Source organism: Belonocnema kinseyi, chromosome 6, assembly GCF_010883055.1.
Source record: "Belonocnema kinseyi isolate 2016_QV_RU_SX_M_011 chromosome 6, B_treatae_v1, whole genome shotgun sequence".
NCBI classification, from domain to species: domain Eukaryota; kingdom Metazoa; phylum Arthropoda; class Insecta; order Hymenoptera; family Cynipidae; genus Belonocnema; species Belonocnema kinseyi.
In genome coordinates, this window is record NC_046662.1 from 38628789 (window position 1) to 38642187 (window position 13399).

The window sequence follows — 13399 nt, forward strand, 5'->3', positions numbered from 1 at the left end:
GTGAAATTGAAGGAATATCTTCAGAAAGTGATACCAAATCCACGAACTCGTAGTTTTCGTTGGATCAGTTCTTCAGTTCCGCAGAGTGAATGAAATTCCGCTAAAGCAAGACTTTCCTCTGCTGAATACCACACAAACAATCTCTTAAGTCCTGTTTTATTTGCTGAGTCAGCCAGAGCTATTCCAGCCAATGCAATTGTCATCGAAATTGCACCTCATGGTCTACTGCAGGCTATTGCCAGAAAATCCCTGCCAGAAGGTGTCATTAATATACAATGGCGGTCTTAACATTAATGTTTCAAGATTATATCCTGAGGTCAACTATCCTGTGCCACGTGGAACACCTTCGATATCGCCATTGATCAAATGGGATCATTCGAAGGAATGGTAATTGTTTACACTTTTTTAGTAAATCGTTTACTATGACGACAGAAACTCTTCTCTGGAAATGTCTTTTAGCCTAATTTTATAAATTTATTACAAAATACTGGTAATAGGTGCATTTATTTTTTTAGAGGTACAGTTTTCTACGTGAAACCTATTGCATTCAAGGAAGGAGAGAAAATATTAAAAATAGATTTAAATAGCGATTCTTGGAAATTTTTAAAAGGAAATAAAATTCACAAACAAATAATTTTGCCATTTTCTTTATATCTGAAACTTTCATGGTCAGTCATGGAAAGCCTTAGTGAAGAAATGGAGCACCCAATAATATTTGATAATGTAGTAATTCATAAAATACAAAATGTTACTGAAGATAAAGTTTTGGAATTGGCAGTAATGGTTCAAAGAGGTACTTATAAATATTTTTTAATGTGCGACATTTCAATTTACTATAAACATATTGTTATTGTAAGGAAATTAAATAGCCGCATTTCAGATTAATTTTACATCTTGCAGGTTCTGGAAGTTTTAAGGTAACTCCACACGGTATTTTGTTATGTTCGGGAGCTTTGCAAAAAAATTATTTTACAGTACAGAAGCAAACAAAAATTTCTAATAAATTCGAAGAAAGTGAAGAGGAATTGAACCACAGCGATTTTTATAATGAAATGCAAATGCGAGGTCTTCAATACTCGGGGTCTTTCAGAATTATACATAAATTAAATGCAAATGGATCATATGGCGTTCTCGTCACCCAAAAAAAGTGGATTACATTCATTGAGGGGATGTTTCAGATTTATATCTTTGGTAATAATCTAAAAACAACGCAAGTTCCTCTGAAGGTCACTAAAATTATTGTCGATATGAAGCAATACAAAGAACAATCTCAAAATTCAAAACGTAAGTCATGTTTATATATAAAAACAACCTATTCTCAAACTATTTGGTTCACATTCGTTCATCAAATAATTTTTACTTCTATCAGTCATCCCAGTACTAATTGATCAGCAACTCAAGATAGTTCGTTCAGGCGTTGTAGAAATGTAGGGGATTAACCTAATGCCCATTAAACGGGATTCATCAAAGTGTTTAGTGGATATAGAAGAAATAAAAACTTTCTCAGCTTCAAATGAATCGATAAAGAATCAATCAGTTTCGATTTTTAAGAAAGATCGTAAGTTTAAAAACTGGATAGCTCGTCAAATTGATCCTGGTGATTTAAATTGGATTGATTGGATTGAAGATCAAGCTTTTCATAATTCAAGCAATGAGAAACTCGTAAAAGTAGAGCACTCGACGATTGACGAATCCGATTTACTTATTGCAACTGGAAAGATGACATCTGATATCGCAGATAGAACAAAAGACAATACAAAAGTCAAGTCAGGACTAAAGAAATTTGGATTAGAGTATTCCGAAATCGACACAAAAGGAATGAATGTAATGGGAATATCAAAAAGGGGAACTCTTTCATGTTTTACTAGACCTAATCCAGAATTGATTTGGGAAGTGCCAAAAACTTGGAGTCTACAAGATGCTGCTACAATTCCACTAGCTTGTGCGACAAGTTACATGACTCTTTATTTAAAGGGCGAAATAAAAAAGAACGAATCATTCCTGATTTATGATGGTGTTTCGGCTCTTCGACAAGCTTCGATCAATTTGGCTTTAAATAAAGAATGTGAGATCTTTACGACTTACGAAAACAACGATGTGAAAGAATTTCTTGAAAAACAATATCCTGCTATCAATGAGGATCGTTTTTTGTTCGAACCATGCATTCAAAAACGACATTTTATCAGAAACAAAGGGCACAGGAGTCGATCTTATTATTTACAATACTAGCAGTTTAAATAAAATCGAGTTTCATTCACTGAGCGCTACAAACCATGCTTGAGTCACTGTTCTTGGAAATCTTATAAAAGCTTTCAGGAAATCCGTGGGAATGAGACTTTTCTAAAAGAAATTTCTCTATATTCAGTTATTCCAAAGAATATGGTAGATTCTGATGTAAGCACAAAAAAAAGTTGGTTGCTATGTTTCAAAATGGAATTAGTAAAGGCGTTGTCAAACCCCTATCTTCAAATTTATATGAAGAGAGACATTTCGAAAGGCTTTTACTGATAGAGGAAAAAGAATTTCTGGAAAGTTGATACATAATTGTTCTAAAAGTTATTTATCTTCCTTAGAATGTAATGTTTCATTTCTTTAATTATATAAATTTCAATGGGTAAATTCCCTTACAGATTGTAGTTAAGGTTCAACCAGAAAACTCGTCTAAAGTATCGTTAGTTAGTTCTCGCTTTTCGTTCTTAAATGAAAGATCCTACTTGATAATAGATGATTTGAATAATTTTCGCCTCGAATTAGTCAAATTTTTAGTTGCTCGTCGAGCAAAGGACATCACTATCGCTCCAGCTAGAAAGAAATTAAAAACTCTTTTTAAGTATCGCACAAAAATTTGGCAGGAATCTGGAGCACGAGTAATTCTTTGCGAGGATTTAGAACATTATATGGAGGCTAATGTAAAGAATCTTTAAGCAGAAGCTTCTAAATTAAATCCAATTGCTGTAATATTTGATCTGCAACAAATGAAAGAATCTTCAGAGAAAACTTCTTCTTCGAAATAACTATTTACCAAAAATCTCCTTGAAGAATCTAAAAATAAATGTACAAAGCTAAGGCAGTTTGTTGTCTGTTCCACTTCAAAATATCCTGATGAAAGTTTAAAGAATCTTTTATTGGGGGATATGAATGTCGTAAAGCTTTGTGAAGAGAGGTCAAGCGATGGTTTTCCAGCAATCTTGATATTGTGGGGTCCTATAGATAGAGGAAATAGTTGAATCAAATATTTAAAAAAAAAATAAAATTAATTTGCTTACAATTTCTCAATGTGTGGAACAACTGAAAGACCTGATAGGAGTGTTTTCTCCTGTTATTAGGGTATCATACAGTTAAGCCGCAAATTTGATCAGCCCAGGGGTAAGAATCTTTCGGTAAAATTAGATTTTAGAAAATTCTATGTCAGAAGAAGGATAATCTCATTAATTGATCAGAAATATTTTTCTGAAGATTGAATATATATAGAAAAATATAAATCCAGATAAAGATTTTCTTATTTCATATCATTCGTTTTTAACAATAGCAATTGTTCGCAATTGTAAACAATAGAAAAATCTTTTTTTTTAATGTAATATAAATATTTATTAAATTTTTTTTCAGAATGCAACTGAAAATAAGGCGATTCGAGAAAAAAATGAGCATTCAAAGTTTCAAGACTACCTATATACTACTGAAGCTGCAGTTACTAACAAGTTAATAAATTTAATCGCAGAGGAAAAAATGATTTAAGGGCAGCATGAATGAAATTCATAATTATTTTCTATATTATTTTCTAATTATTTTTAACTAACTATTGTCGAATTTCAATTAAATTTCAATTCTGTTTTCTGTTTCAGTTAAATTTTCTATTAGAAATTAGCCACACTTAAATAACAATTAGTTATATTTTGATTGATAATTAGTTAAATTTAACTAAAAGCAAAAAGTCAGCCTTTATCTAATTAATAATAACATTGAGTGAAATTTACCTAATTCTGATTTAGAGAGTTCGAACATTACGAACTGTGGATACTTGCTATACCGATTGAAATCTGCTTTACCTGAGTTATGACTTCGTTACTGGAATCCTCTGCCATCTTTCGTAGAAAGAAGTATACTACGCTAACTCGAACAATGGTAACAAAATTTCAGTGGAGAAGTTTTTTAAACTAGATTGAAATAATACAATACTATTTTGATCAATTTCTTCGAAAGTTTATCGTACATCATGGAAATTTTATCAGGTTTTCAAAATTTATTTGTAAAGTGCAGCACTGTAGAAGATTGCCTCATTATAGAATAAGATTAAATCTTCAACTGTCTAAAAAGTGATTAGACCCTTTTTAATATGTTTTTTTGTTTAATTTGGACTTATTATGAAGATTTAATTCTTTATATAAAATATCTTCTTTTTAGTAATTTATAAAAACATTTCTGTGTTGAAATGTTGTCACATCAAGTGATCTGATGAGAGCAGTCTGCCCAAACATATTAGAGAAAGCCTAGTTTTACCCCATCATTGACGGACTGAGTTTCAGTCAAGTACACGATGGGGGGACCTACAGATACATTGAAAAAAAAATTGAAAAATTTCTAGAGGTACCGGCTCAGGGATCGAACCCCGGACCTTATGAGGTAAAGTCCGAGTGTCTAACGAACTGAGCCACCGAGGCTTGTTATTATTATTATAAAAAAACATTTCTGTGTTAAAATGTTGTCACAGGCTTATACTGCCCAATATGTCGAAGGCATTTTTTAATAGAGTTGGATTTTTATTTTATCTTTTTGCATGGGCCTGTCCTGGTATATATCATCAGTCACGGACGCATTTTTATAATGAAATCAAGTGATCTGATGAGAGCAGTCTACCCAGACATATTGGACAAAGCCTGGTTTTTACCCCATCATTGACGGACTGGGTTGCAGTCAAGTACACGATGGGGGGACCTACAGCTTAAGGTGGGTTCCGAACCACCAGAACCCCGGTAAAGATACATTGAAAAATTTCCGCAGGTACCGGCTCAGGGATCGAGCCCCGGACCTCTAAGGTAAAGTCCGAGTGTCCAACCAACTGAGCTTATTATTATTATTATTAATATTATTATTATTCAGAAGTAAGATTTAGATATTTTGGGACTTCAAACTGTCAACTATTTTAAAGGGTTTTAAAATATTTTCATTCGTAATATTTTATGAGAAAATGAACTTTAAAAATAACTAGCTGAAGAACATATGTAAAGAATGTTGAATAAAAGTAGGAATTCCTAAAATTATTTTGTTTTCTTTGAACTATGGGATGATGCGATTTGCCAATTCCATTTTATGAGGCACTGGTACCATAAATTCTAACCTTTTTGCGAGTTCGTCATTTTACTGTATGTCAATGCGTTAATGAATTGTATGAATCGACGTCTTCGACTGAATATTCAAATACAAATTCATTTAATGACCTTTCTCACAAAGGCAGGTATTTTTCTGATTCTATATCAGAAAAAGAGACAAAAAATGTAGACTTCTTCAAAAACTTTTAAAAAATGTAACAGCATTATCAACTGCAATATAATTTTAACCATTTGAAAAATATATGTATGTTTTGTATCATAAAATATTTCAATAAAGTTATTATTCAGATGGAAATTTCAATTTATCCGTATAATTAATATAAACTTGTATAAAACTTGAGTGAATTGAATTTTCTATGGAATTTAACATTAGTTTTTGAATCAGGTTTAGTTCAAGATAAAAATGTGATCATGTTGTAACAATAAATTTGAACTTTAATAACTTTTGCAAAAAATGCTGTTTGAGACAAAAACCGAAGGAAATATTTTTGAGAATAAGGGCTATTAAAAAATTAATTTTACAATACCAAAATTATATACCAATACTATAATACTATATAGGTCAATTCTCCGGCTCCCCTCAGGTTTTTTTTTGTATGTCCATGTAAGGTTTTACAGTAGATAATTTTAATTGAATAAAAAATAATATTATTCCATTATTTCAAAGAAACAGTTTTTTTTCACATCATAAAAAAGGTTATCGAGTTTTTTACTGAAGAATGATAAAATTAGAAACTTGAAAAAAATGAAAACTGAAACTTGATTTTAAAATAAGCTGTCTTTACTCAGGGAAAATTTTCAAAAATAATTACAAGAGACACCATAGAAAGAGAAAATTTAGGACCTTTTCTTTGGATTAACAAAATTCTCCTCTATTTAATTTTGTTTGCACGAAATAAGAATTTTTATTTTATTTTATTAAATAATTTATTATTTTTAAATAGTTTTATTAGTAGCAACAATTTTGAAACATAGTAACAATATACATCTCCCATGAAATCAAGTGAAAATCTTTCAAATCTTCTCAAATTCCGTAAATTTTCTAAAATCCATTGAAATCCTTTAAGAAACACTGAAATCGGTTGTCATTTTTTGAAATACCTGGAAAACTGAAATCTTTTTAAATACCTTGAAATATTATGGAACTTAAGACTCCTGAAAATCCTTAGAAATCCCTTGAAATTTTCTAAATTCTAAATATTCTTTTAAAAAAAACATTCACATTTTCAATTCTGCTAAAGTCCCCTAAAATCCCTAGAAAACTCCACTTACCTTAAATATCTTTAAATCTACAAATTCTTTATAATTATATGGAATCTTTAAATTTTTTTATTCTATAAATCCCTCAAGTATTGCAAATGTTTTTTAAATTCCGTAAATGCTGTTAATATTCCCTGAAATTATCGAGACAATTTTAATCGTCCAACATCCACAGGAATCATTTGAGATTCGCAGGAAGTATTCAAATCTCTTGAAATTTTCTATGGTTCTACGAAAATCTTTGGAAATCCTGGAAATTATTTTTACAGTATGCATTGTATTACAAACTCCTATGAAATCCGTAGATATCCTCAGAAGTCTATTTACAATTAAAAATCCGTAAAAACCCTTTCATATTCTTTTTATAACATTTTTAAAATGCTTGAAATTTTTAAAATCATTTATGTCATTAGAGTAACCACAAAATCGTGAAATTCTGGTAAAATCGCTACAACTCTTGATAAATACTTTGAAGTCTTGAAAGATATCTGGAAAATTGCAATATCTCTTAAAATTTCTTCAACAATTTTTTAAACTTTGAAAATCTAAAATGAGACGAATTATCTAGAAATCGGTTAAAAGCTTGAAAGTATTTAGAATATTTTTAAATAGTTGAAATAAACTTGGATATTTTAATTCTGCTATTTTTTCTGAATTTAAAGTTTACCAAATCTTTTAAATATTTTCGAATGTGTATAAAGTAATTAAGAAACTTGAAATTTTGCGTAACAGGGAATATTTTTAATAAATTTGAAGAAACATTTTTTTTAATTCAGTTTTCCTTTATTATTATTATTTGAAACAAGTTTCCAATATTAAATTGATTCGAATTAATTCATTTAATTTTAAACGATTTAAGTACTTGAAATAAAATATTTTTCATCTGACATATACAATGAGATTCAAATTACAAGTTCACAACATTTTTAATTAAAATAAATTAAATTTTGAATTTCTATTTGTGAAAGGATTGCATTTTTTAAGCTGAGCCTCTTCGTGACTATTTGTATATGCCGACTGGTATCGTTCAGTTTTAAAACGATTAACTGTGAGATCATTAATCTTTAGATTAGACATTGAAATCCGTGAATTGTAAATTTTGTAATATTAAAGGCTTCCAGTTCTTATAACGTAAAATTTTAAGGACTTCGAATGTAAAATTATTTAATTGCATACGCTTATTTAATTGCAATTGTGTAATTTTAAATTGACCAAATCATTAATTGTTAACATTTAATGCTCAATATACTACAATTAGGTATGTATAAGCCTGAAAACGAAAGTTGATTATTTTTTAAAGATTCAACTTTCAAACTCTAAAATTCAAAATATTTTTCTTTTTTTGCAAATATTTTCCTTCGGAGCAAAATTTCGTGTTTAAATATTTCCTACTTCATGCGTACAATGTTAAAAATATGTAGAAATATATCCTTCACTTATTTTGGAAAAATCTCCTAATTGTTTCCGAAATTTTTCGAAAACAGTTTGCCAGTTTAAAACTCCATGAATAGAAATTTTTCTCAATGAATTCGGAAAATTATCCTACAACTTAAATGGGAAAAGTTTCAACAACAAATTGGCATTACGTCCGACTGTATATTACAAAAAGTTTGCAAATGTTCGCGTTATAAGCTTGCAAACATTCTTTTCAAAAAATTCCCGAAAATTTGTTTACAGTGTGCTACACAAATAACGTGGAAAAAAACATCGTTGATAACTGCCAGTTAACCACAAACAAGGTAGAGTCTTTTGGAGGGCGACAGGCGCAGCATGCCGGCAGGGGGCTTAGGGGGAGGGATGTAAATCAAGGGGCATAAGAGGGCGGTAGAGAGAACGAGAGGGAGTCCATCAGCCTAAAGAGTGGCTATCGTGCCGGCTAAGGACTATTCCATGTTAGCCGGTCTCTCTCCAGTAAGTTTTTTTCTTCCAACTCTCCTCCATTCCCCTTTATACCATATTCTTCGGATCTTTTTGTAGAAACACGCAAACGTGGCGCCGCCCTCCGTGCCTCGACCTCACGCGGCCAACCCTCCACGTTCTCCCGCGGTCCCAGGAATTATTTATCATCGAGGACGATAGAAAAAATGAGGGTGGAAGGCACGGAAGGAAGAAAATTGCACCGCTCCGCGACTGTATTTCTCGCACGAGCGAATGTCGTTTCCAAGCTATCTTGAGTCTGGTAAGCTTAATATGTCGACGATAGCCTGGACGCATAAAAGTGATATTAGTCTCGTGTGTACGGCGAAACGTCCAACTTGGTGTATATGATCATTCCGATTTGCACTTTATATAGCTGGGGTCTCGAGTTGGTAGATTGACACGTGAAACAAATATTTCTTGCTATGGCGACGTCTTTATGCTTTGTTGACTCTAGAAATGCTGTTTGCTGATAATGTTTGCTGGACTCACTAGAATTTTTCTTTAGATTCTACAAAAAAAGTAGAGGAGTAGAAATTAAGGATTCATTCAGCAATCGTCAATGACAAACATTATCAACAGTTAATAAGAATTCTCAGAAACGATCAGTTACAACAACAATTAAGAGAGCGCAAAGAAACAACCAATATAAACTCTTAGCAACGGTCAGAACAAAAACCTGGAAAAATGCCAATAACAACCCCTAGGAATTGTTAGGGGAAATACCTATGAATGGTTTAGGACAACTCCTAGCAATGCTCAAAAACAACCTTTATCGACAGTCCACAACATCAGTGAATCAGAACAGCTTAGCACGATTAGTAGCAATCCATAATCCACAAAGAAGAAGAAATTTTTACACTCATCATCCAGATATTAAGAGCTAACACAATTAATCTTCAACTATAGGATTGCCACTTAGATGTTAAGTTTCTTTAGTAACAGCACTTTCATCAATCATTTTATTCTATACAAACAATTGACAGCATTATTATTACTATCCTGTGACTAATATATTAATGATAATCCTAGTTTATCGACAAGTTTCTACAAAAATTTAACATAAGTTTCATCAAGAGGCCACTAGATGGATAGCCTTTCCTGCACTCGGACAAAGACTTTAAAATATTGGATATTTCAGTCTAATGTCTCAGAAGCTTTAGTTCAACAAACAAATATTTTTGCGCCTAGCATCTCGAAATGATAGCAGACGTACAAATTAATATCTAAATGTTTCACGGTACTCTTATAGTTTAAACATCCAGCTTCGAACTTTCTTTTTGTCCATGTAACAAACAATAGCAACCACTATCACGGGTCCAATGAATAACTCTAGAAACGATAAATAAAAAATTATAGCAATTGTAAATAAGAAATTCTTAGCTATGATTGATAAAAAAACCATAGAAAAGAATACTAACTTAAAGGTCAATACCGTCAGTTTTCAAAAGACAAAGAAAGTCCTCCAATAATTGTTATTAATGACTCCTAGAAAAGAATAAGATAAACTTACTGTAAAGTGTAACAACATCTATCGTTAACAATGCTCAATAATAACACTGAATAACACAAATCCTGGCTCCCATTAGTAACAAACCCCAAGAATGACGAATAACAATCATTATCAAAAGTAAATAAATACTCCAGAGACAGCTAACATCAGCTGGTGGAAAACCCCTTATGATTAATAATAACCTCTAGTAACGGTCACTAACAATCTCCTGAAAACCCCTTCAAAAATGTATTACAACCTGAAAGTATTGGTAAATAAACAACTCCTGGAAAAGATTCCCGCCAATTAAGAATAAACAATGGTCAAAATCTCTAAATAAGAAAAAACAAAACTTTTAATGTAAAAATATGTAAAACCTCAAACTAATTTTTTCAACAAAGCAACTGTTTTACTTGTCATGTAACTTTCAGCGCATACTGCAAGCTCAACACAGCGGAGAAAAAGTTTTTATGACAAAAATGAACAATTGTCCATGAACAAATCTTTCTAACACCATGTGTTTTAGATTTTTTAAGAATTTCTATACGAAGAAGAAACTTTCTGAAACATGTCCCTTAACTCTTTATGTTGTACCACCCTTCATGTGTCAATTTTAAATTACGGAGATTTGTTTAATCCTATAAAATACACGAAAAAATTCTCCTTTTAACAGTAGTTCAATTTTAATTATCAACAGCTACTTTTATTTCTTGAGAGATTCTATACAAATTTTGTCTGATTCTTTTTAATTCGGATGATTTTGTTTCAAAATTATATGTATTCTAGAATAGAAAAGGCAATTAAAATTTTTGATTTAATTTAGGGGTAATTAGACCCTAATTGTCCTATCTGCACAAATTTACGAGAAATCTGGAGAAATATTCGCGCCGAATAAAATTTTGGATTTTCAAATAATTTTTCTTGAAAGTATGTAAGTGATCTTTTGATGATTTATTAAAAATAATATTTCCCAATGATAGATAATAAATAAATTATAAAATTATACAAAATTGTAAAATGTAGATAAAGTATTTCTTAAACCTGATTTTTTGGTGTCAAAAAAGCCGTTCGAAAACCTAGGGAAAACGCTGTTCCTAAACAAATTTATTCTACCCAAAATATATTCTACTCAACGTATACTAAACATATTTTTCCTACACAAAAATTTTTCTACGCAGATTATTTCGTACACAGAATTTAATACTGCTATATTTTTCATACATGAAATATTTTATAAATAGAGTAATATTTCCGACACAAAATTAAATAGTTATGTTTTATTATGAAGATATTTTTAAAATATTATACGCAAAAATATTATGACTAATATTTTTCCTACACAAAACATATTCTACACAGCACAAGAATATTCTACACAAAAATATTAAGTTTGAAACTTTTCCCAGACAAAACATATTTTGGATAAAATATTTTCAAGTGCAAATATAAAAAAATGATATAGTTTATGCCTTAAAAGCAAGTGCTGTAAGTGAACTTTACAATATATGTAAAAAATTGGATTTAGAAGTTTTGCTGTAGAGTAAACTGACAATATCGAATGGGCTAACGCTGTTCCTACACAAATTTACTCTACAGAAAATATATATTGTAAAAAACGTATACTGATCATATTTTTTCTACAGCAAATATTTCATACACAAAGTATTTCCTACACAGAATTTAATACTGTAATATTTTTCCCACACACAATTTTTTTGCACAGAATTTAATACTGTTATATTTTTCCTACACAAAAGACTTTCTGCGCAGCATATTTCCTACAAAAAATGAAATATTTCTATATAATTAGGAAGGTATTCTAAAAGTATTGTACACAAAAATAGTATGCTTAATATTTTTCCTGCACAAAATATATTCTACACGAAATTTATCCTACAAGAAATATATTCTACAAAACATATTTAAAATAGTAAATAAAATATTTTCTATATATTAGTTCCTTTATTCGATTAACTAAAAGTTTTCCAGTAGTTTAATATGTTAAAAATATATAAATATAAATATAATATATAATTTACATATTTAAAAATAAATATTAATAAAATTCTAAAATTAATAATACAATTTTTTAGTTGAATCACATTAAAATTATTTAAATAAATTCCAAATATCTTAACAAAGAAAAATTACTTTTAACATTCGGTAATTATTTCATTAATTCCAACGAAATAATAAACTTGTATGATTTACAGGATAAAAATTGTTTAAATAATTACCAAATTTGTTAAGCAATTAAAAATTAGTTAATAGTTGCTCGAAAACTTGTCACCTATATCAAGTCCTTAGCATGCATTTTGCATAATTCACCCTGCTACATTATCATTTTCAATCATCTAAAATTAGGCAATTTTAAATTCTAATTCCAGCTTAGAATTGGCTAAGGAATGAAGATTCCCTATTTAAATCCAGAATTTTAATACTTTTAGAAAATTCTCCATTTCAGCAATTTTAATCATTATAATTTTTTGTAAAAATCACTGTTCCGATTCATAATTTAATTTTTTGTTCAAAATAATACCTCGTGTCAACACAGAATAATATTTTTGTTTATGAATCCAATTCTCCATTGAGAATTGTTATTCTTCTGGATAAATTTCAATTCTAGTTTAAAATTTGTTAAAAATTGAAAATCGCCTGTTCAAATTCAGAATTTTAATTCTTAGCTAAAATTCTCCATTTTAGCTAAGAATTAGACATTTTTGTAAAATTCCCTCTGTTCCAATTTACAATTTAAATCTTGTTCGAAAATATCTTGTTTCAAATCAGAATTATAATTTTCTTTGACAATTGAATTTTTTATTCAAAATTGTTATTCTCCTCAATACATTTCAATTCCAGCTCAGAATTTGTTAAAAAGTGAAAATTCCCTGTTCAAATCCACAATTTTTATTCTCTAAGAACATTTTCCGTTTCAACTAAAAATTAGAATTTTTCTGTAAAATTCCCTGTCCCTATTCAGAATTAATTTTTTTAAATGCCTCGTTTTGAACACAGAATTATAATTTTATTTTAAAAATTTAATTTTCCATTCGGAATTGGTTAAAAATTGAAAATTGCCTGTTCAAATCCAGAATTTATGTTGAATAGTTTCTTACAATCTTCCACATTCATTTTAAAAAAATTTTCAAATCGTTATGAATCTTTTTAAATATTCTCTTAAAATTAGTTTTAAAAATAAAAATAAAATGATTTTCAATTTTCTTATGAAATGTTTTTTATTCTTTTCGGTACGAATAGACGGATTTTGTCGAAACACGTAGACACTTCGGTTAAATTATTTTAAATCCATTCAAATTATAAATTATTTTTGAATTTTTTTTAACCTTTTGAATATCTCTTCAACTTACTCGATTTTTTTATAATAATAATAGGTGTTCAATTG